At 38.7% G+C, this 24,087-nt stretch overlaps 1 long non-coding RNA gene across 1 annotated transcript in view; it reads right to left on the reverse strand.

Moving 5' to 3' along the window:
• LOC103348343 (uncharacterized) overlaps positions 1-24,087 on the reverse strand; it is an 84,771-nt gene that overhangs the window by 16,996 nt on the left and 43,688 nt on the right. Inside the window, exon 5 of the long non-coding RNA XR_007919524.2 lies at positions 13,868-14,012. This is a non-coding gene — a long non-coding RNA (uncharacterized lncRNA). The remainder of the gene's footprint in view (positions 1-13,867; positions 14,013-24,087) is intronic.

Here is a 24,087-nt window from a genome sequence, read left to right on the forward strand (position 1 = left end):
AAGTCTAGTGTCTGCTAATACTAGCTGATAGAATCAAAAAGGGAGAGAATGATCCATCATGGGAAGCGGGATACACAGTAGACTCATAGAATGTCAGATGTTCTAAACAGCACTTTGGCCTCAGAATCAGCCCTTAAGGCATTCAGATCTGGCTGAAGAGCCCATGAGAGTATTTTAGGCATGGAAAGCCAAGACACCGTGGAAAAAAAAAAAAAGAAGACCTAAATGAAAGATCTCTACGAGTGAGTTCCCAGTGGAAAGAATGGGGCCATCAAAGAAGGAGGTACCTTTCTCTGAAGGGAGGAGAGAACTTCCACTTTGACTATGACCCTGTCAGAATAAGATCGAAGTCGGCGAACTCAAAAGGCTTCCATAGCCGTGGCAACTCATGACTAGAGCCTAGGGAGATTACTGAGCCATAAACAAGAGTGTCAAATTGTTAAGTCAACAACAGGAGTCACTGTGTACTTACTTCTCATGTGGGATCTGTCCTTAATGTGTTGTCCAATGTGAAGTAATGCTATAACTAGTACTGAAACAGATTTTACACTTTGTGTTTCTGTGTGGGTGCAAACTGATGAAATCTTTACTTAATATATACTGAATTGATCTTCTGTATATAAAGATAATTGAAAATGAATCTTGATGTGAATGGAATGGGAGAGGGAGTGGGAGATGGGAGGGGTGTGAGTGGGAGGGAAATTATGGGGGGGGAGCCATTGTAATCCATTAACTGTACTTTGAAAATTTATATTTACTAAATAAAAAATAAAATAAAAAAAGAAAAAAAAACAAAAAAACAAATAGACAAATAACTTTTTAATAAAGATTTATTTATTTGAAAGGCAGAGCCACAAAGAGAGGGAGAGACAAAGAGCTCTTCCATCTGTTGGTTCAGTTCCTCTGTTTGCTACAATAGCTGGGGTTGGGCCAGGTAGAAGCCAGGAGCCAGAATCATCTTCTGGGTCTCCCACATGGATGCAGAGGCCCAAATCCATGGGCAGTAGCCTGCTGCTTTCTCAGATGCATCAGCAGGGAGCTGGATCAGAAGCATAGTATCCAGTTTTGGACTGGTGCCATGGGATGCCAACGTTGCAGGAGGCAGCTTTACCTGCTACACAGCAATGTAGGCCCCAAATTAATAATTTCTTAAAATGGTAATTCTCTACCTTTTTAACTTTATTTTGCTGTTAATAAAGCCTAGAGTTGAGTGCATTCCTTTAGCACTATCTTTCCTCAATTATTTTATGACATTGAAAAGTAGTGTTCTCTTTTATGTAGTTATGTACTTTAGTAGCCTGTGTCTGAGAACTCATTTTATCCCTATTACATTTCTTCCCATATTCAGTTTAGATTCCAATTCTTTCAACAACATAATAGTTAGTTTAGAGATATCTTCAGATTTTCATATGACCCTTTCTCTATTATCAAAGTTTTGAAAGTTGAAGAGGCCAAAAAGGCTTCAGATCTTCCACCAGCTTGTCATCCCTTTTTAGTTGTCTCTCTTTGTGTAAAGGTACACAGAGATACCCTTTGTTGACAAGGAATATTCGTTGAAGAATTAGAGAATCCAAAGTGATCCAACATGGGAAGTGAGATACTCAGCAGACTCATAGAATGGCAGATGTCCTAAATAGCACTCTGGCCTCAGAATCAGCCCTAAAGGCATTTGGAGCTGGCTGAAAAGCTCATGAGAGTAATTCAGGCATGGAAAGCCAAGACACTCTGGCAAAAGATCTCTGCGAGTGAGATCCCAGTGGAAAGAACAGGTCTTCAAAGAGGGAGGTACCTTTCTCTGAAGGGAGGAGAGAACCTCCACTTTGACTAGGACCTTGTCTAAACAAGATAAGAGTCGGAGAACTCAGAGGGCTTCCATAGCCTTGGAAACTCATGACTGGAGCATAGGGAGATTACTGATGCCATAGACAGGAGTGTCAATTTGTAAAGTCAACAACAAGAGTCACTGTGCACTTACTCCTCATGTAGGATCTCTATCCTTAATGTGCTGTACATTGAGATTTAATGCTATAACGAGTACTCAAACAATATATTTCACTTTGTGTTTCTATGGGGGTGCAAACTGTTGAAATCCTTACTTAATGCATACTAAACTGATCCTCTGTAAAAAAAAAAAAAAAAAAAAAGAAATTATCAATTCCCAACTTGACTCTCACTGGGATTAAACATGACAATAGGTCTGCTCTGATTTCATCATCATTTAAAAAAATCATCTATTATTTTTCACTTTATGTTTCTGTGTGGGAGCAAACTGTTGAAATCCATACTTGATGTATAGTAAGCTGATCTTCTGTATATTAAGATAATCGAAAATGAATCTTGATGTGAATGGAAGGGGAGAGGGAGTGGGAAAGGGGAGGGTTGTGGGTGGGAGGGACGGTATGGGGGGGAAGCCATTGTAATCCATAAGTCGTACTTTGGAAATTTATATGCATTAAATAAAAGTTTAAAAAAAAAATCTTTTTTTTTGCCATTACTAGTTGTGTGACCAAATTGCCTCACCCCCGTTTTCTGTATCATGAGGCTGATTATTGCCCACATTAAATTATTGTTCTAGTTTGCATGCATGCATAAATGGGTGTGCACACATGTATGTGTATCCCTGTGTTCATGCACTGTGTGTGTATTTAAGGAATGTGTTCATGTGTATGAGTGCACATATAGGAAGTATATGTGTAGGCATGTTTGCCTGTGTGTATTTGCATACATTTAAATTTCATGTATTGCATATGTTCATGTGTATATTGTGCATGTTGGTGTGTATACAGGTTGGTGTGTGTGTTGATGTGTATATGATTATGTGTACATTCATGCATGTAACTTGTACATTTTAGAACATATATTGTTAATACACAGTTGGCATTGTTTATTTTTATTTTTTTTTATTTTATTTTTATTTTTTTGATAGGCAGAGTGGACAGTGAGAGAGAGAGACAGAGAGAGAAAGGTCTTCCTTTGCTGTTGGTTCACCCTCCAATGGCCGCCGCTGCAGCCGGCGCACCGCACTGATCCAATGGCAGGAGCCAGGATCCAGGTGCTTTTCCTGGTCTCCCATGGGGTGCAGGGCCCAAGCACCTGGGCCATCCTCCACTGCACTCCCTGGCCATAGCAGAGAGCTGGCCTGGAAGAGGGGCAACCGGGACAGAATCCGGCGCCCCGACCGGGACTAGAACCCGGTGTGCCGGCGCCGCAAGGTGGAGGATTAGCCTATTGAGCCACGGCACCGGCTGGCATTGTTATAATTAACGAGATAAACCAATTATGACTATAGCCATCATACAGGATAGACTAGTATATATCAGAACAATTCCTTGAATAGTTTCTGGCATAATGAGTATTCCCCTCATCCTCTCTGGTAAATAGAGATAAAAGAAGACAATGATAGAATCCCAGAATTAAGTGAGTTTCATGAACCTGTATTGGTTCCCAGTGATTGCCTCTTTACCTCATAAGTGTTTACTAACTTTCTATACTCTAAAGTTTTTCTGGAGATCTATCCACCCTCTGTGGCATATAGTTTAAAGAATTGAACTGCTTTTACCTTTTTGAAAATGGAAACATTTATTTGCCCTTTTCCCATCTGCCAGCAAGACTTCTATTCTCCATAGTTCTTCAAAGATGCCTATTTACAGTACACTGATGTCATCTGAGCCTTCTTTTGGTCTTATGAAATAGATCTCAAGTCTTTTGAAATGTGCGTTTTTTTTTTTTTTAACCTGCTTACCTAGCTTGTACTTTAATTTCTACCTCCCAATATTTGCTCTCTCTTTACTAATATTGCAGTTAACCTTCTTGACCAATGTACTAACCAAGACTCTTGATTAAAAATGAAAGTTTCTAACTTAAACTCTTAGGATAGAAAGAATATTTTGGGTTATCTCATTGAGGGACTCATTGGTACGACTCAATGATTCAATTATGGCTCTGGTCAGGGACTCAGTGGATATTATCAGCAGCCCAGATTTCTTGCCATACTTCTTGTTCTTATTCCTTCTGTTGATAGGCTTTTTGTATGATAGGGGAGGTAGCTACTGGACTGGATTCACATCCCAAATGAAAAAGGAACACTTTCTGTCTGCTCATTCATGTATCCAGTCTCATAGACATAGCTGACTGGCTGTGTTTGATCATGTCTTTGAGGCCATGGCCAGGGCAGGCTGGGTGTTATCTCTCACAAGCTCATGAGGTATAGGGGATGTGAGACAGAAAATAAAACAGAGGAAAGATCTGAAAAGTTGTTTTCTGCTCTTATTCTGCAGACTTTATTGTCCCAGATCTTTCTATTGTGCCTTGTATACCTTTAGCAAACATATTGCCATATTTGTTGGCAATTTTCATATACTTTATTCCCTTGTATTAGTTTTCATTTGTTATGGTTGCATTTGGAATCTTTTATTCTTTATAAATGATACCTTGTTTCTGTTTATCTAAGTGTAGTTTTTTTTTTTTTTTTTTTTTTTTTGGACAGGCAGAGTTAGACAGTGAGAGACAGAGAAAGGTCTTTGTTCCGTTGGTTCACCTCTCAAATGGCCACTACAGCCAGCACGCTGTGCTGATCTGAAGCCAGGAGTCAGGTGCTTCCTCCTGGTCTCCCATGCGGGTGCAGGGCCCAAGGACTTGGGCCATCCTCCACTGCTTTCCCGGGCCACAGCAGAGAGCTGGACTGGAAGAAGAGCAACCAGGACAGAACCCAGTGCCCCAACTGGGACTAGAAACTGGGGTACTGGCTGGCGTCATGGTTCACTAGGCTAATCCTCTGCCTTGTGGTGCCAGCACACTGGGTTCTAGTCCCGGTCGGGGCGCTGGATTCTGTCCCGGTTGCCCCTCTTCCAGGCCAGCTCTCTGCTGTGGCCCAGGAGTGCAGTGGAGGATGACCCAAGTGCTTGGGCCCTGCACCCCATGGGAGACCAGGAGAAGTACCTGGCTCCTGCCATTGGATCAGTGCGGTGTGCCGGCCGCAGCGCGCTGGCCGCGGCGGCCATTGGAGGGTGAACCAACGGCAAAAGGAAGACCTTTCTCTCTGTCTCTCTCTCTCACTGTCCACTCTGCCTGTCAAAAAAAAAAAAAAAAAAAAAAAAAAGAAAGAAAGAAAAAGAAACTGGGGTACTGATATCACAGGTGGAGGATTAGCCTAGTGAGCCATGGCGCTGGCCAAAGTGTAGTTTTTATTTATTTATTTATTTATTTAGTATTTATTTGAAAGGCAGAGTTACAGATATAGAGGGAGAGAGAGAGAGGGAGAGATAGAGAGATCGTCCATTCACTGGTTCACTCCCTAGATGGTCACAAAGGCCAGGAAGCTCCATCCAACTCTCCTATGTGAGTGGCAGGGGCCCGAGTATATGGACCGTTTTCTGCTGCTTTCCCAGGTGCGTTAACAGGAAGCTGGATCAGAAGTGGAGCAGCCGAGACTCAAGCCGATGCCCATATGGGATCCCAGTGTTGCAGAAGGCAGCTTAACCTACTGAGCCATAGCACTGGCCCCTAGCTGCCAGAGTTCTGTTCTGTTCTTTACTTTTCTTTTCTTTTATCTTTTTTTTTTTTTTTTTTTTTTTTGACAGGCAAAGTGGACAGTGAGAGAGACAGAGAGAAAGGTCTTCCTTTGCCGTTGGTTCACCCTCCAATGGCCGCCACGGCTGGCGCACTGCAGCCAGCGCACTACGCTGATCTGAAGCCAGGAGCCAGGTGCTTCTCCTGGTCTCCCATGCGGGTGCAGGGCCCAAGGACTTGGGCCATCCTCCACTGCACTCCCGGGCCACAGCAGAGAGCTGGCCTGGCAGAGAGCTGGCCTGGAAGAGGGGCAACTGGGACAGAATCCAGTGCCCCGACCGGGACTAGAACCCGGTGTGCCGGCGCTGCAAGGCGGAGGATTAACTTACTGAGCCACAGCGCCGGCCTCAGAGTTGTTTCTTAAATGTTTTCCCCTCGCCTTCCATGATTTGTCTGAGAAATGTGTGGTTAAAAGACTAGAGTTCTTTGCTTCCCACTCTCTGGCCATGAGTTCTTGCCCACTGCTCTCCAAACTTCTGAAAGCTGTCTTCTTCTAGAGCACATATCAAGCTTTGCTTAGACTGAGATTTTTGACTAATACACACTGTAAGATGCTATTACCTACCAGTCTTCTCTCCACCCCAAGCGATCTAGCATTTCTATTTTGCTAATCAGTACTTTCCCAATCTAGGAATTGGGTGCTATGAATAATTCCCTTCATTGCATTTTATATTTTCTAAAAAATGAAGTTGTGAATAAGATGCCTCTGATTCTTTGCTTTTAGCTGACAGTGACTTCCTGGAGATGTGTAGATCTGCCACAATCCTTCATCGCTTCTGTATCTTGCCTTTGTATCTGTGCCAGGTTTATGATCAGTATTAGGATGTGATCATCCAGTCGTCGTTTCTGCCTGGAATGGCTGTTTAACTATCCCTCCTCCCCCACCAACACTAATATCACTTTGATGCTCTTTCCTTTTATCTCTACTTCAGTTCTCTTTATCATTCTGCCATTCTTGTTTGGGGTTTGTGTGTGTATTTGTGTGTGTCTCTGTGTGTGTGTGTGTATGTGTATACCTTCTTGACAAAATACTATTCCCTTCGCACAAGTGGTACATTCCAAACAATGCCTCTTTTGAATCCTAGTTCACCAAGATGCAATAAAGTCTATGAGGGTACCTGATTTTCTTGTATGGATATCAAATTATTTGTTTGATATATCAGTATTGAATAAACTAGGAACCTAAGTGCTATGGCCTACTGCCTCCTGAATTACTTTCTGCTGGAAATTACTAGGTACATTTGAGACTGGTTTTACCTGGGTGTTCATCTCTCTGACTGGTGTTTGGCTTGAATCAACATACAATAGATCAAAACTATATCTACAAAATTTGCCCTTATGGAGCTTTCAATAACACTACTATCCATTAGAGCTAAAGTGATGTATCCAGAGAAGTTTACAGTCTAAGGGGCATATCTTTTTCTTTTTTCTTTTTTCTTTTTTTAAACTTTTATTTAATAAATATAAATTTCCAAAGGTTTTGGATTACAGTTGCTTTTTCCTCCCCATAACCTCCCTCCCACCCACAACCCTCCCATCTACCACTCCTTCTCCCATCCCATTCACATCAAGATTCATTTTCAATTATCTTTATATACAGAAGATCAATTTAGTATATATTAAGATTTCAACAGTTTGCACCCACACAGAAACACAAAATGTAAAGTACTGTTTATTACTAGTTATACCGTTAATTCACATAGCACAACACATTAAGGACAGAGATCCTGCATGGGGAGTAAGTACACAGTGACTCCTGTTGTTGACTTAACAATTGACACTCTTGTAATGGCATCAGTAATTAGCCGAGGCTCTTGTCATGAGTTGCTAAGGCTATGGAAGCATTATGAGTTCACCAACTCCAGTCTTATTTAGACAAGGTCATAGTCAAAGTGGAAGTTCTCTCCTCCCTTCAGAGAAAGGTCCTCCTTCTTTGATGGCCCAATCTTTCTACTGGGATCTCACAGAGATCTTTCATTTAGGATTTTTTTGTTTGTTTGTTTGTTTGTTTGCCAGAGTGTCTTGGCTTTCCATGCCTAAAATACTCTCATGGGCTCTTCAGCCAGATCCAAATGCCTTAAGGGCTTATTCCGAGGCCAGAGTGCTGTTTAGGACATCTGCCATTCTGTGAGTCTGCTGTGTATCTCGCTTCCCATGTTGGATTGTTCTCTCCTTTTTAATTCTATCAGTAAGTATTAGCAGACACTAGTCTTGTTTATGTGATCCCTTTGACTCTTAATCCTTTCTTTATGATCAATTGTGAACTGAAACTGATCACTTTTACTAGTGAGATGGCATTGGTACATGCCACCTTTATGGGATTGTTTTGGAATCCCCTGGCACGTTTCTAACTCTACCGTTTGGGGCAAGTCTGATTGAGCATGTCCCAAATTGTGCATTTCCTCCCTCTCTTATTCCCACTCTTATATTTAACAGGGATCACTTTTCAGTTAAATTTAAACACCTAAGAATAATTGTGTGTTAATTACAGAGTTCAACCAATGGTATTAAGTAGAACAAAAAATACTAACAGGAATAAAATAGTAAGTTGTTCCTTGACAGTAAGGACAAGGGCTGATCAACTCATTGTTTCTCATAGCGTCCCTTTCACTTCAACAGGTTTCCTTTTTGGTGCTCAGTTAGTTGTCACCGATCAGGGAGAATATATGATATTTGTCCCTTTGGGACTGGCTTAATTCACTCAGCATGATGTGTTCCAGATTCCTCCATTTTGTTGCAAATGACCAGATTTCATTTTTTTTTACTGCTGTATTCTATAGAGTACATATCCCATAATTTCTTTATCCAGTCTACTGTTGATGGGCATTTAGGTTGATTCCAGTTCTTAGCTATCGTGAATTGAGCTGCAATAAACATTGAGGTGCAGACAGCTCTCTTATTAGGGGCATATCTTCTTCACAGCTTGTCCAGTACTTGCTAGGTTGTTGGCTCACAGGTGGAGAAGCTGCAGGAACCCAGAAGGGAGGCTCTCTGTTTTTACTTTCTCTTGCCTTTGTCTTCTGTCATTTGCTGCTACTTCCTCCTGGCCACCACCCTCACTCATGTTCCATTTTTCTTGTCTTTATCTTATTTCTGATTTTACTTTGTTTTTTTTTTTTTCTTTTCTCTCACAAAGTTTATTCCAATATCAACAAACATGTGCTTTTGGGAAATATATTTAAATATATTTAAATGCAAGCCATATTTTCCAAAACTTTTGAACAAAACATAATTGGCATTTAAAATTTTAGCTATTGCAAATCTTTGTAATGATTTCTTAACAATATTTTCACATAAAATATAATATCAGAATTATGATTAACTAGAGTTAATCTCAAGTTCAATATTTTGGGTTCTATCAGTAGCCATCATGGATGGCTTGATGTTTGTGGCACTGTTTATAAAATTAATTAACATTGGTAATAAGCTTTACAGTTAATGGAAGTTTCTCTTAACAATACCCTATTTGACAGGTAAGAAACACACAGAGCTATGCTACCTAGAGCCCCTTCAAGAATGACCTTTTTTCCCCTGCTGCTGGGAGTGCCAGCAGCAAAAATTCTCTAGCTAGTCACCTCTTCAAGCATCGTGTCAGCTGCATCCTTCCCATCAAGATTCATTACATCAAAATTCATTTTCAATTCTTTTTATATACAGAAGATCAATTTAGTATATATTAAGTAAAGATTTCAACAGTTTGCAAGAGTGTCAATTTGTTAAGTCAACAACAGGAGTTAGTGTGCACTTACTCCTCTTGTAGGATCTCTGTCCTTAATGTGTTGTTCAATGTGAATTAATGCTATAACTAGTATTCAAACAGTATTTTACACTTTATGTTCTGTATGGTACAAACTGTTGAAATCTGATTTTACTTTGAACCTTGGCCCTGTCTCGATTTATACTTGCTGTAGTCCCTGCCCCAGGCTCTTCTACTTCAGCATCCGCCCTTCCCCCTGCAACCAAGCAACCTAGGGACAATGACATTCTGAATTTTATCTAAGAGAGAGGTTGGGTTAAGTGTTTACTAGTTTCCTTTGTAGCTCCTAGAGTAGCGGTGAGGTGAAAAAAGATAAGAGAGGAATATCTGTCACAAAATATTTTAGAAAATAAAGGCCTATTGGGGCCAGCGTTGTGGTTTAGTGGGTTAAGCCACAGCTTGTGGCACTGGCATCCCATGTAGGTGCTGGTTCGAGTTCTGGCTGCCCCACTTCCAGTCCAGCTCCTTTCTGATGTGACTAGGAGGGCATCAGAGGATGGCCCAGGGGCTTCGGCCCCTGCACCCATTTGGGAGACCTGGGGGAGGCTCCTGGCTCCTGGCTTCAGCCTTGCCCAGCCCCAGACATTGCGGCCATTTGGGAAATGAGCCAGTAGATGGGAAATCTCTCTTTCTCCCTATGTCTTTCCCTCTCTCTCTGTGGCTTTCCCTGTCAAATAAAATAAATCTTTAAAAAATATGTAAAGGCCTCTCAAATTCTCTTAAGTTGAGTGCATCTCCTGAAGTACAGGTAAAAGCAATGTCAAGGTTCAGAAAGACCATAGGGATGGAAGTCTCATGGTAGGGGAGTGGTGCTTTGTAATGAGAGGAACTCAAATTGCCTAACCTTTGGTAATCCACTTACTGTCTTGCAGCCTGTTTGCCTACATTAAGATGAAGGTGAAAATGCCTATTATGCCAAGTTTGGTTAAGCAAACTATTAGAGGGTGTTAGTATGCAGAATCATTAGGGGAGGCACACCTATGAAAACCAGGGGAACAAAATCAGAATTGGGTGAAGGAAAATCCAAGCTTGGGTTAGTCCTATGCTATTCTGAAAAGCCTAGACCTCTGTACCCCTGCTTCTGTCATTGGATGTGAGCCATTCTGGGAAGGATGCAGCTGACACGATGCTTGAAGAGGTGACTAGCTAGAGAATTTTTGCTGCTGGCACTCCCAGCAGCAGGGGAAAAAAGGTCATTCTTGAAGGGGCTCTAGGTAGCATAGCTCTGTGTGTTTCTTACCTGTCAAATAGGGTATTGTTAAGAGAAACTTCCATTAACTGTAAAGCTTATTACCAATGTTAATTAATTTTATAAACAGTGCCACAAACATCAAGCCATCCATGATGGCTACTGATAGAACCCAAAATATTGAACTTGAATTTTTTTCTTTAATGTATATGATTTCTTCTAGACTCTTAGCAGTGTTTCTTGATCAACCATTGAAAGATTAGTTTACAGTTCACATAGAAATATACGCTGGATGATAACTGAGCAGGACTGTGGAAAAATCAGTCTTTTCTACCATAAAGTTATTCCTTGGCATCATAACACCATAAATAAATAGCAAAATATTTATGGAAGCTATTAAGCTAATTGATAATTGCTAAATATATAATTTTAAAACATTGACATAACTTCTCTAACAAAATTTATGTATTTTTAGTACTTCTTGAAGAACACAATTAAAAATACTTTTCAGTAAAAGCACTCTCCTGGAATAATACAATAAGTCATACAAAAACCAAGCCTCCGGTTAAAAAAACAAATGAAGAGGAATTCTCTTTGATATGTTTTATTATCAGTTGCAGAGCCCAAAATAAGTCATACGTAATGGAATTTCATTGTATGGCAGTGGAATTTCCCTCAGAGTTTTATTAAAAGCTGGTGAAGTCAATGGCCTATCCAAGGTCTGAGTCAGCATTTTAAGTAAATACACTGATTTCTGAGCTCAACAAGGAAAAAAATGTCCTTTTGAGTGCGTTTCCAATTTAAAACAGGATTTTTACTCCGTTGCTTTTGAATTATTCAGTAGAACCTAACTGTTTTGATTGGTTATGTTTAAGTTTGCATTTCTTCAACAATCCGGGGAGTTTGCTTGTTGACTGACCTCACTAGGTGATTAAATTAGTAGTCCATAAGTTAATAGGTGGTGTATTGGCTGTTGATGCAAAGCTTAGTATAAATCATAATGATGATCATTTTGCATTTGTATCTTACATTTTCCAAGGAAAAAATCATATGCTCTTTAATTGCTTTTTAAAAAATGCTGTATATTCAAATGAAAATAGAGAATCAGGAAATAAATCTACAAAATACATTTTCTCACTTCTCTTCAGAAATTCTGTAGGAATAATGAAAAAATTCTATAATCTTATCACTAAAGATGTGACTTTGGGACCAAAACTAGCATCATCTGGTGGCTTGTTAGAAATGCAAGCTATTGAGTGCCACTTCACATCTGCTGAACTGGAATCTGCACTTTAATGTGCATGCAAAAACCTAAGGATGTTGTTAAAGTTTGAGAAACAAAACCCAGCAAATCGTTTTCTCCAGCAAATGAAAGTCAAAATCTCATTTTTTCTTAAATTATTCAAATAGTTATATACTTACTCCTACAATTAAATAATGTATCAGCATAAAGTATTATGAGGCATAAAACTCAATACAAAAATGTGAGTTGCTGAATTTAATTTGGGGAGTTAAAAGTATAGATAGAGTTAGGAAGCTTCCCTTTGAATAAAAATATTTTAGTTATCCAGTTGTAAAACATGATTAATAAGCAATTTTAACTTGCATATCTTTCATATTTTCCATCAGAATGGCTTTCTAGAATGTTAAATGGAGAATTCAGGAAGCAAGCAGAGAAAACAATTCCTATCAAACAACGTTATTTGGCCACTGTTTGTTTAGAACCATAACTTTATGAACTATTTTCTCATTTCTTTGCATTACTGAAATTTTGAAACAATGATTTCTCCCACTCACTTAATTTCCAGCAGGTAGCATAAGAGGATTTGCAATCCTGTTCAGTTCATGATTCTCATATTATTGACTTTACTCTGCAGAGATGAAATAGGACCTCAAATGCAGTGGATGTTAAGGGTAAAGCCCTTCTTATGTCATTTAGAGATTGTTTTTAGATTAAGGATCATTTGACCTTGAGTTACAGTGGTTGCTTTATTATCTGATCGTGGTGCCTCCAATAAGAGGTTGTCCAATGCTTTCAGCACATTACCTGCCTATGTCATTCTAAAGCTTCTTGCTTCAGAAGATCTCTCAGCAGGGTTAGAGCAAGGTAAAGAGCTTAAATAAGCAAGCTATATTTATCAGCAATAAACAGCGGTCCCTGGAAATGTTCTACCCAGCAAACTAATCTATAAAGCAATGGCTCTAAATGCATGATAGAACTGATTTTATGTTTAAAAATCATTAGTATTATATTGAGCAGATAATACCCTATTGCTGATAAGAATAGAGACTTCTATAGCTGTCCCATTGCAGTCTTTATAAACAGGTCAGAAAAGATGATGGTATTTTCACACTGTTATAATTTAGCTAGACTAGAACTCCACTTGGTACATTCTGAAGTGGGAAAACCTATAACAGCATGGACAAAATTATATAGATGCAGTGTCCTATGATTAGAAACTAAAATAAGGAAAGTTGGTGACATTGAGAGGTTTTTTTGAGTTCAGGTGGCTCGAGTGAAAGATAATTCCAACCTCAAACACTGAAATGATGTAATCAAGGAGACCAAAATTGATGGCAGATAATAAGGAGGTAATAATGAATAGACTCCGACCTGGAGAATCAGTATTCCTTACAGTTGTGTTAACAGCATAGCAATATTTAGATTGTACCTTAGCAGTTAACTCTAAAATTTGGGTTGCTACAATGAAAGGGCTTCACTTTTTTTTTTTTTTTTTTTTTGTAGCCCTCTCCATACCTCATTGCAACCTTGTTTTATAACACAGTGTCACGGGGGATTATTATATATTGTTAATGAGGATGATCTTTTAAGAATATTTTAGGAAATGATGGCCATAACATGGCCTGCAATAGAGACCTAATAACAGATGTAACAAACTTCCTACTGAGCTCTGTGATAAACTTAAAGCAGAATCAGAGCTTTGTGCCTCTGAAGAGTTTGTTCACAGATCACAGCAGATCCTCTCTCTCTCTCTCAAAAAGATTTGAGAAATGCTTGCAGTTCTTGCAAAAATACATGAGCCAAACGCAAATCAAAGAAACATCTAGGTATTCTATTTTCTTAGACACTGATAGGAAATGGGGGTATTATAATAGAGAACAGTTGCCTGTGTTACAGAAATAGAAAATATTTTGTGTTTTTTTTTGGTCACCATTCAAAGATAATATTTTTAGATATTTTCCATACCACCAAACATCTTCTATCTCAACAGCAGTGTATGGTAATGGACTTAGACAATAGGGTTCAAATTATTATAATAAAGTTATACCAGATTCATCTGGGCTATAAAAGTCAAGATATAAAAATAGACCGGTCTTAATGTGTGACTCACCCTCAGGAGGACATGTGCTTTTCCAGTAGCAGTAATGGGTCTGACCGGATCCATTTCTACACTCTTGCCCAGCAGCCGTCCCTCGTGGCATTCGTGTGTTTTAGGGATTTGCAACAAGTGGAATTTGACTGCTTTCAAAGCAGAACTTGAGGGAGGAAAGAAGTTATGAGGCTTATTTATACAAGTATGGAATGACTGATGACATTATTACAATGAAGGAGAATCATAAATACATTAAAATACAGAGAACGTGAGTGACCATTACTAAGATAACAACTCTGATACAATATATAATAGCCATTACAGAACTTTGGAAACAAAGTATATGGCTTGTCTGACAACCACGTATTATTGGTTATAAAAGTTATACAAGTGTAAAAACTAGTCCAGGTGACATGAGTTTGTATGAGGAAGACAAAAAAGAATAGGGAATCTTCCACAAATTCTGGCAGGAAATGGGGAGCAAAACACTGAAAGAGGCAAATGTTCCTCTTTGTACTGTTAGAATCTTGGGTAGAAAAGGAGTTTCATAAAAATCAGAGAAAATTGTTGTCAATACCGTTAAAGTCCAGCTTGAACCTAAAAGCATTTACAGATAATCTATTTATAGACCAATTACCAGTTAGTGCAAATAGATACAATTAGAATTAGGTTCAGTGTAGGCCATTATGAAGTGACCTTCTTTATTGATTGATTGATTTGAAAGAGTTACAAAGGGAGATGGAGAGACACAGAGAGAGCTCTTCCATCTGCTGGTTCATTCCCCAGTTGATTCCAAAGGCCAAGGCCAGGCCAGGCTGAGGCCAGAAGCTCAGAACTTCTTCCAGATCTCCCATGTGGGTGGCAGGGGCCCATGCCCTTGGGCCATCTTCTGCTGCTTTTCCCAGGTACATTAGCATGGAGCTAGATAGGAAGTGGAGCAGCCAGAACTCAAACTGGCGCCCATATGGGATGCAGTTGGCAGCTTTATGTGCCAGGCCACACCACTGGCCCCTGAAGTGAAGTTCTAATAAAACTTCCACTGATACTTACAACATCTGTGGTAAAGATAGCTCACTGGAAATCAAAGATTTGTGGTCCCCTTCCTTAATATGGCATCGTTAGGATATGTCTGCATCTGGAGCTACATCTAGGTAGAACCACTTGCTATGGAATATATCTTAGTCCACTAGGTCTGCTATAACAGAATACTGTTTATAAACAACAGAAATTTCTCACAATTCTGGAGGCTGGGAAATCCAAGACCGAGGTGCAGGCAGATTCTGTGTCTGGTAAAGGACTACTTTCTGATTCATCTCTTCACATGGTGGAAGAGGTGAGGGAGCTCTTTGGGGTCTCTTTTATAAAGGCACTAATCTCATTCATGAGGTTTCCATCCTTAGGACCTACTAATCTCCCCTAATATTCTCACATTAGATATATAAACTTCAACATATTTTTAGGTAGGGGTATGAACATGTAGTCCATTGAAGAAAGCAAGCAGAAGAAATGGTTTCTTTTTTCTACCAGTGATCATCTTCACCTTCTCTTTAACCTACCAATGGATAGAAGTAGGAAATTCCAAGGCACCAGAAAATAGTGTGGCCACTGGATGGGCGGATTCCTGCATCTTGAGTCTCTGCCTGGTAGGCGACTCCTCTAACCCTTGTGTTGAACTATTGCATGAAACTGCAAATCACTGCTACAGTGTTAACCCTCTAGAACTTTCAACTTTATTACAACACCAATTATATCAGTAGAGTATATATTTTTTAAAAATATTTTATTTATTTATTTGAGAGATAGAGTTACAGACAGTGAGAGGGAGAGAGAGAAAGGTCTTCCATCTGCTGGTTCATTCCACAGATGGCGGTTACAGAGCTGAGCTAATCCGAAGCCAGGAGGCAGGAGCTTCTTCCTGGTCTCCCATGTGGGTGCAGGGGCCCAAGGACTTATTCTACTGCTTTCCCAGGCCATAGCAGAGAGCTGGATCAGAAGAGGAGCAGCTGGGACTAGAACTGGCACCTATATGGGAGGATTAACTTACTGTGCCACAGTGCTGGCCCCCAGTAAATCTTTTTTAATGTACTGATTTTTCTTTGAATTCAAGATTCGGGATGTAATTTCTTGGGATTTCTAGTAGAGCAAAAACATCCTGGTGTGTTTTGAAATGAATTTTTTTAACCCCTGAAGAATCCACCTGTCTTTTTGTGTAACACTCCTTTCTACAATAACGTGGTTCATTTGTTCACATTTTTCTCAACAAACCTCATCCTTCACTGAAGTAACTTATGGAGGTTCTGAACCTCTGCTTCAGAGTGGTGGATTTGACCTCTTGACTGATTTTATTAGTTCCTCATTTTCACATTTTAAGTAAATCCACAAGCAAAAAGAATTTTCATCTCCTTAAATTGTGTTCTATTAGAAATCCTTGCAGTTCCGTATCCTTGATAGAAGTTACGCCAGTTAGCTCCTGTGGGATTTCTTTGGACGTTTCCTGACCTTTTTTTTTTTTTTTTTTTTTTGTGGTCATCTTCAGTTCCCCCCTTTATGTGTTGCGCTTCCCTATTTCCCCCTCCAAAATGTGTAGGAATTGCTTTCCATTTGAGTTTCAATGTGACACAATTGTGCTATAATTTATACTTTACTCATTTGGTAGGTGCTTATCATGATTTGCTCCATGTGAAGAATATGTTGATTTTTCAGCTGTGGGAGTATTTCGACTGTCTAAAATGTTCAGATGTCTCTTCAGTTTGAATTTTCCTTTTTTAAACTTGCAAATTATGCAGGTTGATTGCTTTGGGAAAGGCACTCTTGAAATAGGTTAAAGGCAAGATGGTATTGGAATTAGCAAGATTTGAATAGTATTCTCAAAATGCATGTAGACTCCTTGGTGGAAACAACTGAATGAGAAACCTACTTTCTTGGCCTAGCCAGTGAGGCAGGAATGTCTCTGTAATGTAAATCAATGCTTTCAAGCCTGAGGATGTATTTGTCTAATAATCTATTCTTAGAGCAAATGTTTTTATTTCTAGATTATAAAATAATAGATGCTTAGTAAAAAAAGTGGTTAAAAAAAACAGAAAAAAGTGTAACAGAACAGAAAATACAAAAAAATACACTCTAATAAATTAGAAGTTCCATTTATATTTTGGTGAACCTTTCTTGCTGTATGTATAAGTTTTTACTTTTTAGTTTGTTTTAATTATTTATTTTATATTTTAGTAAAATATACAATAACATTTTTAAACAAAATATATGCAAAAAAAGAAAATCTCCCTTCCTTTTGCTCATCCCTGCTACCCTGTCCAGAGTAAATACTGTTTCTAACTTAAAGTGTTAATTTATAGGGCTATCTTTTGCATGTAGGCATTGATATGTTTGTTTCATATATATGTGTATATATATTTAAATGTACCATAAATCATGTATAAAATATACATATATTTGGTGCAAATATATGGACATATACCCATATATATTATATATGTTCATAGTGTATACATAACATGTGATGTTTTTGTACTTAATATTATATGAACAGTACTTTATTGTGTTATGAAAAACGCTTAAAGCATAGTTCTTCATAGTTGTTTTATAATTCATTACATTATATGAATATATATTATATAAGTACATAATTAAATTTTAATATAAGTATATAATATGCTTATATATATTTAATATATATAAATATTATATAAATAATATACATTATATACTAATATAAGTATATAATATATAATATTTAATATAAGTATATAATATATTCATATTCAATTTAAATTTAAATTCATAAATTTTAAATTTAATTAATATAATTTAATGAATATATTATATAATTATATGTAACATATAATTATATAAGTATTCATATATTATATAAGTATATAATATATATTCATATATAATATAAATATATAATATATATTCAGATATAAGTATATAATATATATTAATATATGGTATTTTGACACTATAATTTTAAAATTTAATCAACACTTCTATATATGTCTTTGCATTTTTGATTATGCCCTAATACATTAAAATGGGCACATCAAAGGATATAGACTGTTTCATGACCCTTGATATATTTTCTCTGTATTTTAGTAAATATATCCCTGAAATAATACATATATCTTTAATATTTCTTGATTTTACAAATCTAAAAGTCACAGTAGAGAAAGATAATCCCTTCTTATCCTTCCTTTTGAGAGTCCATAACCCAAAAGTTACATGAATCAGAAATGTTGTGGAACAGTGGTTCCCAATATTTCTGCACATTGCAGTCACTTGGGGATGATTAAAAAATACTGGTATTCAGTTCCCACCCCACAGATATGCTGATCTAATTGGGATGGGTGTGTTTTGGTCACTGGGCTTTAAGAAGTTCCCTAGATGACTCTAATGTGCAGCAGTGTTTGGACACCACTGTCATAGAGAATTCAGCTGTTGGAAGATAACCAGACACATGTGGCCAAGAGGTCAAATGAAGGTCACTGATAGATTCCTATGCTTGTTATAAGAAAAAGTATTTCTTCTGGTAGTGAAAACAGTGCTGATAGTATTTAACACTATTAATCACCTTGACTCTCAAATAAAATAAATCCAACTAGAAAAATAGGATCAACCTAGCCTAATACTGTAATACTCTCAAGCATCAGATTTGTAAAAGCATCTTTCCCCAGTGACCGCTGGAGTGTTTGGAAAAAAGCCTCCCCTTTTTGCAAATTGATTTTTGTCTTGGCTGCAGTGTTTGCTTGTTTAAGCATTAATGACTTGATTTGGAAAGAAATAGCTTCCTGTATGGCCTGGATTAAGAAGAGTCATCTTGACTCCTGCCAGAAATTGTGTACAAATGCTAGCATGTAAACAGTGCAACCGTGACATATTTTTTTACACTCAGACAGGCAAGGTGACACACATGGCTTAAGGGCTAAAAGAAACATGAGAGCTGTAATGCAGAGTTACAGTCGGAAGCACTAAATTTCCCTTGGGACCACAAGGAAAGCTTCCTGTTCTTTGTAGATTGGCCTATTATTGGAATACATTTGCCCACAGTTAATCCTCAAAGTAATTAAATGGAAGGAAGTGGTGAAATCACCAAGAAAAAAGTAACTGCTGCATCTGAGGGAGTCAGGCATGGCAAAATTTTCATTATTGATAGTTAGGCATGAACATTAGTTAAGGAGTCATATTTCACTTAACTTAGGCATCCACTAGTTAATGTCCAGCATCTGTTGAAAAATGGAATTAAAAATAATGCTCACTTTCCATGAACTTTTAAATGACCTATCAAATACATAGATGTATTTATAAACTTTTTTTAAAAAATAATGTGGAGTTGTAAGACATTTCTGTTGTAAGAACTGGAATTGTTGGGCACATATTATTTTCTCAATTCCGTATGTGGTAGAATTATTTATTCATACTGTGTTGAGCATGGAACTCAGATTCTAGCACCTCTTTGGTAAATGTTAGTTTTACTATGTTCCATTTTTAGTGCGTTCAGGAAACCTGGTTGTTAATCTTGCTATTTTCATATTGCTTAATCTTCAGCAAGTTGCTTGACCTTTTGGAATATCATTAAAGTAAACGAATTGGGCTGTATGATTTTTAGGTTCCTTCTGGATCTAAAAAAGTAGAAAAACACATCCAGAAAGCACACAGAACTCCACTAAAATTCAGGATACTATTAAAAAAAAATATGAGGAGAAAATAGAGGATGTGTCATAGAGTGTCATACACATATCTATGACTTTACAAAAGTAAAGTCTTTTACATACATATCTTTGACTTTACAAGATTATATGTTCTTCAAGAACTCGGTGTCATGGGCAGAAATCCAAAGCAATGTGAACTAGAATATTCTAAAGATATCCATTTTTCTATGCTTCTCTGCATTTTTCAATGATTTCATGCATTGAAATTGCATTACATTTTCAGGATTTAATGCATTTAAATGAGTTAGTTTTAAACAGCTACCAAAAATTGTCCTTTTAAAGTAATAGTCTATATTTATAAATAATTTCAAGACAGATGCATACAATTAGATAGTGAGTCTTGTCTTGGTGGCAAGAATAAAATAAAGTGCCTGCTCTCTGGGGACAGGGTGAGTGCATTAGCTTTTTAAGGCAATCTGTGTATTCTTAGGAACTTTTGTCTTTTAATACTCTGAAAAAAACTAGAATGATTCTCTCAGTACAAAATGATTAGACTGTCCCATGCTGGCTTGGTCATTTTGGTTGAATTAGCTGTCAAGATAAGTTGTGGCATACTTGCTTTAGCCATGGTGATTGGTGAGATGTTGGTGGGCAGAATGATTTAATTGACTAGACTAATGTTAGCTTTGTATGTATATATTTAATTTTTATAAACTTTAAAGATGTTTTATATTGTGCACCAGAAATACGAAGATCTGGGCTCCCAAATGCTTGTTCTTTAGTAACTAATAGTAAAGAAGTGGATTAATGAACAGAAAGAGATATTAACACTCTAACCATAGTATGATTTTATATTCTAGAATTAAAAGCAAATTGCTGTGGGACAGTAGAGGAAAAAGACATTCATTTTGCTATAAGTTACTAGATATAGGGTAAGGTTGTGGATAACTACAAAGATATATTTAAACTGAACCTTAATATTATATCATCATTTCTAATGACCAGTGATATACAAAGCAATGGCCTGGTGTCAAAGTTCATGGCATGCCTGAGAAATGGGAGTAGTTCAGAGGCCTGGACCATAGATGGGATTGATGGATGTGGTAAGTAGTGGAGTGTGTGATATGGAGAAGGGTTTTGGAATTAGATTCTGAAGGATCATGACTTTGTTGGTTGGGGAAATTCTTTAAACAAGACAAAGGGAGAGGGTGTGTTGACCACTATTTGCCATCTTAAGTACTACATGAAAAAATGGAGATCAGGCCAGAATTGGCTGATTTTCAAGCACAGGTAAAAAGGCAAAGGAGGAAGAGCAGTGATCTTACGGTAATTGGGAAAGTTGAGTCCTTTTGTTTCTCAAATAGTGACTGACAAAACTAAGAGTTTGAGCAGCAGAGGTCCAGTAAGATTTGGCATTTCAATAAGAGACTCGGACTTATACTAACATTCTGCTTAAGGAAATTCTTATTTCTATAGTCTCAAGGTAGCTGCCACTAACGTGTAACAAATTATATAAAAGCAAGGTACTGAGGAAATGCACAGATGCAAAGAAATATGCTGGCTGGATGATGACATGGAGGAAACACTGTTGGATTACTAGTATCGAGACTGACTGGATGCAAATAGATCATAAGTCATCTAATGTTGGGTAAAAATTGTGATGCCCGACAAAAACCTGTGAGATTGACATAAAAATAGAAAGTCTTTGATTTTTCAAACTTTTTTTTTAACTTTTATTTAATGAATATAAATTTCCAAAGTACAGCTTATGGATTACAATGACTTCCCCCCCATAACGTCCCTCCCACCCGCAACCCTCCCCTTTCCCACTCCCTCTCCCCTTCCATTCACATCAAGATTCATTTTCGATTCTCTTTATATACAGAAGATCAGTTTAGCATACATTAAGTAAAGATTTCAACAGTTTGCTCCAACACAGAAACATAAAGTGAAAAATACTGTTTGAGTACTAGTTATAGCATTAAATCTCAATGTACAGCACACTAAGGACAGAGATCCTACATGAGGAGTAAGTGCACAGTGACTCCTGTTGTTGACTTAACAAATTGACACTCTTGTTTATGGCATCAGTAATCACCCTAGGCTCTTGTCATGAGCTGCCAAGGCTATGGAAGCCCCCTGAGTTCACCGACTCTGATCATATTTAGACAAGGCCATGGTCAAAGTGGAAGTTCTCTCCTCCCTTCAGAGAAAGGTACCTCCTTCTTTGATGACCCGTTCTTTCCACTGGGATCTCACTCACAGAGATCTTTCATTTAGGTGTTTTTTTTTTTTTTTTTTGCCAGAGTGTCTTGGCTTTCCATGCCTGAAATACTCTCATGGGCTTTTCAGCCGGATCCGCATGCCTTAAGGGCTTATTCTGAGGCCAGAGTGCTGTTTAGGACATCTGCCATTGTATGGGTCTGCTGTGTATCTCACTTCTAACTTTAATACAAGTTTAATGTTCAAAGTTTGCCCCAGCAGAAATGTCTTAGCAAAACTATAAAGTCCTCAGAGAGGTATTTCCAAAACCCCATTTACTATGTAGCCACGGAGAATAATGAAGACGAAAGGCCCTTCCAGGGAGGGTGGAGCAAGGGTCAGTGGACAAGAGAGTCCTTCTTGGAGAAGAGAATAGGTCTGATCTGGGACATTCCTCCAGTGCAGTGTAAGGGGAAATTCCGCTGACTCAGTAGAATTTCAGAATTGCTATAGACTGATGAATAATGGGTGTCTTCCAATCTTTCCCTAAATGCCAATTTTTATCGCAATATTCCTCTTCCTTTTCTGCCACTCACAGCACATAAATTACTGCTCTATGAAACCTCTCTGAGACCCACAGGAAAGGACTGCACATGCCTAAGGATCTTAGTTGAGCTAGACTTGCTGGGTTGCCATTTCTGGGGAGAGCATTAATGCCTGGAAAAAAGAGTGACCAGAAGGATGCACAGTTGCAGAGACTATGTTCACTGAAGCCCATTTTCTTTCCTTCTTAGGTACGTGGACTATTTCCTAGGCATGCTTGCAGTTAAATGTGGCCATATAATTGAATTCAAGGCAGTACAATGAGGGCAGAAGTATTGTATTTCACTTTTTTTTCCACTTCTTTTTTTTTTTTTTTTTTTTTGACAGATAGAGAGAGAGAGACAGAGAGAAAGGTCCTTCCTCCGCTGGTTCACCCCCTAAACACCTGCCACGGCGGAGCTATGCCGATCCAAAGCAAGGAGCCAGGTGCCCCACCCTGATCTCCCACATGGGTGCAGGTGCTCCAGCACCTGGGCCATCCTCCACTGCCCTCCGGGGCCACAGCAGAGAGCTGGACTGGAAGAGGAGCAACCAGTCTCAGAACCTGGCGCCCATGTGGGATGCCTGCGCCGCAGGCGGAGGATCAACCAAGTGAGCCATGGTGCTGGCCCCTCACTTTTGATTCTTAACAATTGCCCACCATCTTCTTTTCCCGTCTCCTCTTCATTGCCTCCTTCCTCCATTTGCTGGCTCAATAAAAGGGAGTCTGAGAACTCAGGGAAAATGGAGATGGAAAGTGAAAGAGATCTGGGTCCCTAAATGATAAACTATGTTGAACAACAACCTGAAAAAGCCAATCAGCAACTAATAATATTTAGAAAAAAAAGAGTCTCTATTATGCTAAGCCATTAAGATTTTAATGTTTTTTTTTTTATGATAATAGAAGATACTTGACTAGTACATAGATCTGTGAGCTCAGGTACAATGAACCAGGAAAGCAATTCACAAGCCAGAGTAAAGTGCTGTATAACCAATAATAGTTAATTCTGTGGACTGGCCGAAGGTGTCTGCATTCAGCTGGTGAGTAGGCTGCTGGCTAGGCTAAGCTGTAATGGATGACTTGACTGTCTCCATTCATTTTGCTTTTCACTTTCAAAGAGGCTAGATCTGGGCTTTCAGAGCTTGGTGGTCTCAAGTTTCCAAGAATGCAAGAGAAAGCTGTAGAGACTCTTGAAACCTTGCTTAAAAGTAGTGTAACATAATGTCTGTGACATTTACTGGCCAAAGGAAATCAAACAGACAGAACAGATCCAGTGGTCAGGAAAATAGACTTTTCCTTTTTGACGAGAGGTGATTTAAAGAATTTGAAACTTTAAAAACAATCTTTGGGCTGGCACCGCGGCTCACTAGGCTAATCCTCCGCCTTGCGGCGCCAGCACACCGGGTTCTAGTCCCGGTCAGGGCGCCGGATTCTGTCCCGGTTGCCCCTCTTCCAGGCCAGCCCTCTGCTGTGGCCAGGGAGTGCAGTGGAGGATGGCCCAAGTACTTGGGCCCCTGCACCCCATGGGAGACCAGGAGAAGTACCTGGCTCCTGCCATCGGATCAGCGCGGTGCGCCTGCCGCAGTGCGCCTGCCGTGGCGGCCATTGGAGGGTGAACCAATGGCAAAGGAAGACCTTTCTCTCTCTCTCTCTCTCTCCCTCCCTCCCTCCCTCCCTGTCCACTCTGCCTGTCCAAAAAAAAAAAAAAAAAAAAAAAAAATCTTTGACAAGTTCCTGCAAAAGTGTTTGAAATATTCTCAGGGCTCCATGAATGGTTGAATGAATGCATGAAT

The sequence above is a fragment of the Oryctolagus cuniculus genome, chromosome 11, assembly GCF_964237555.1.
Source record: "Oryctolagus cuniculus chromosome 11, mOryCun1.1, whole genome shotgun sequence".
Taxonomy (NCBI): domain Eukaryota; kingdom Metazoa; phylum Chordata; class Mammalia; order Lagomorpha; family Leporidae; genus Oryctolagus; species Oryctolagus cuniculus.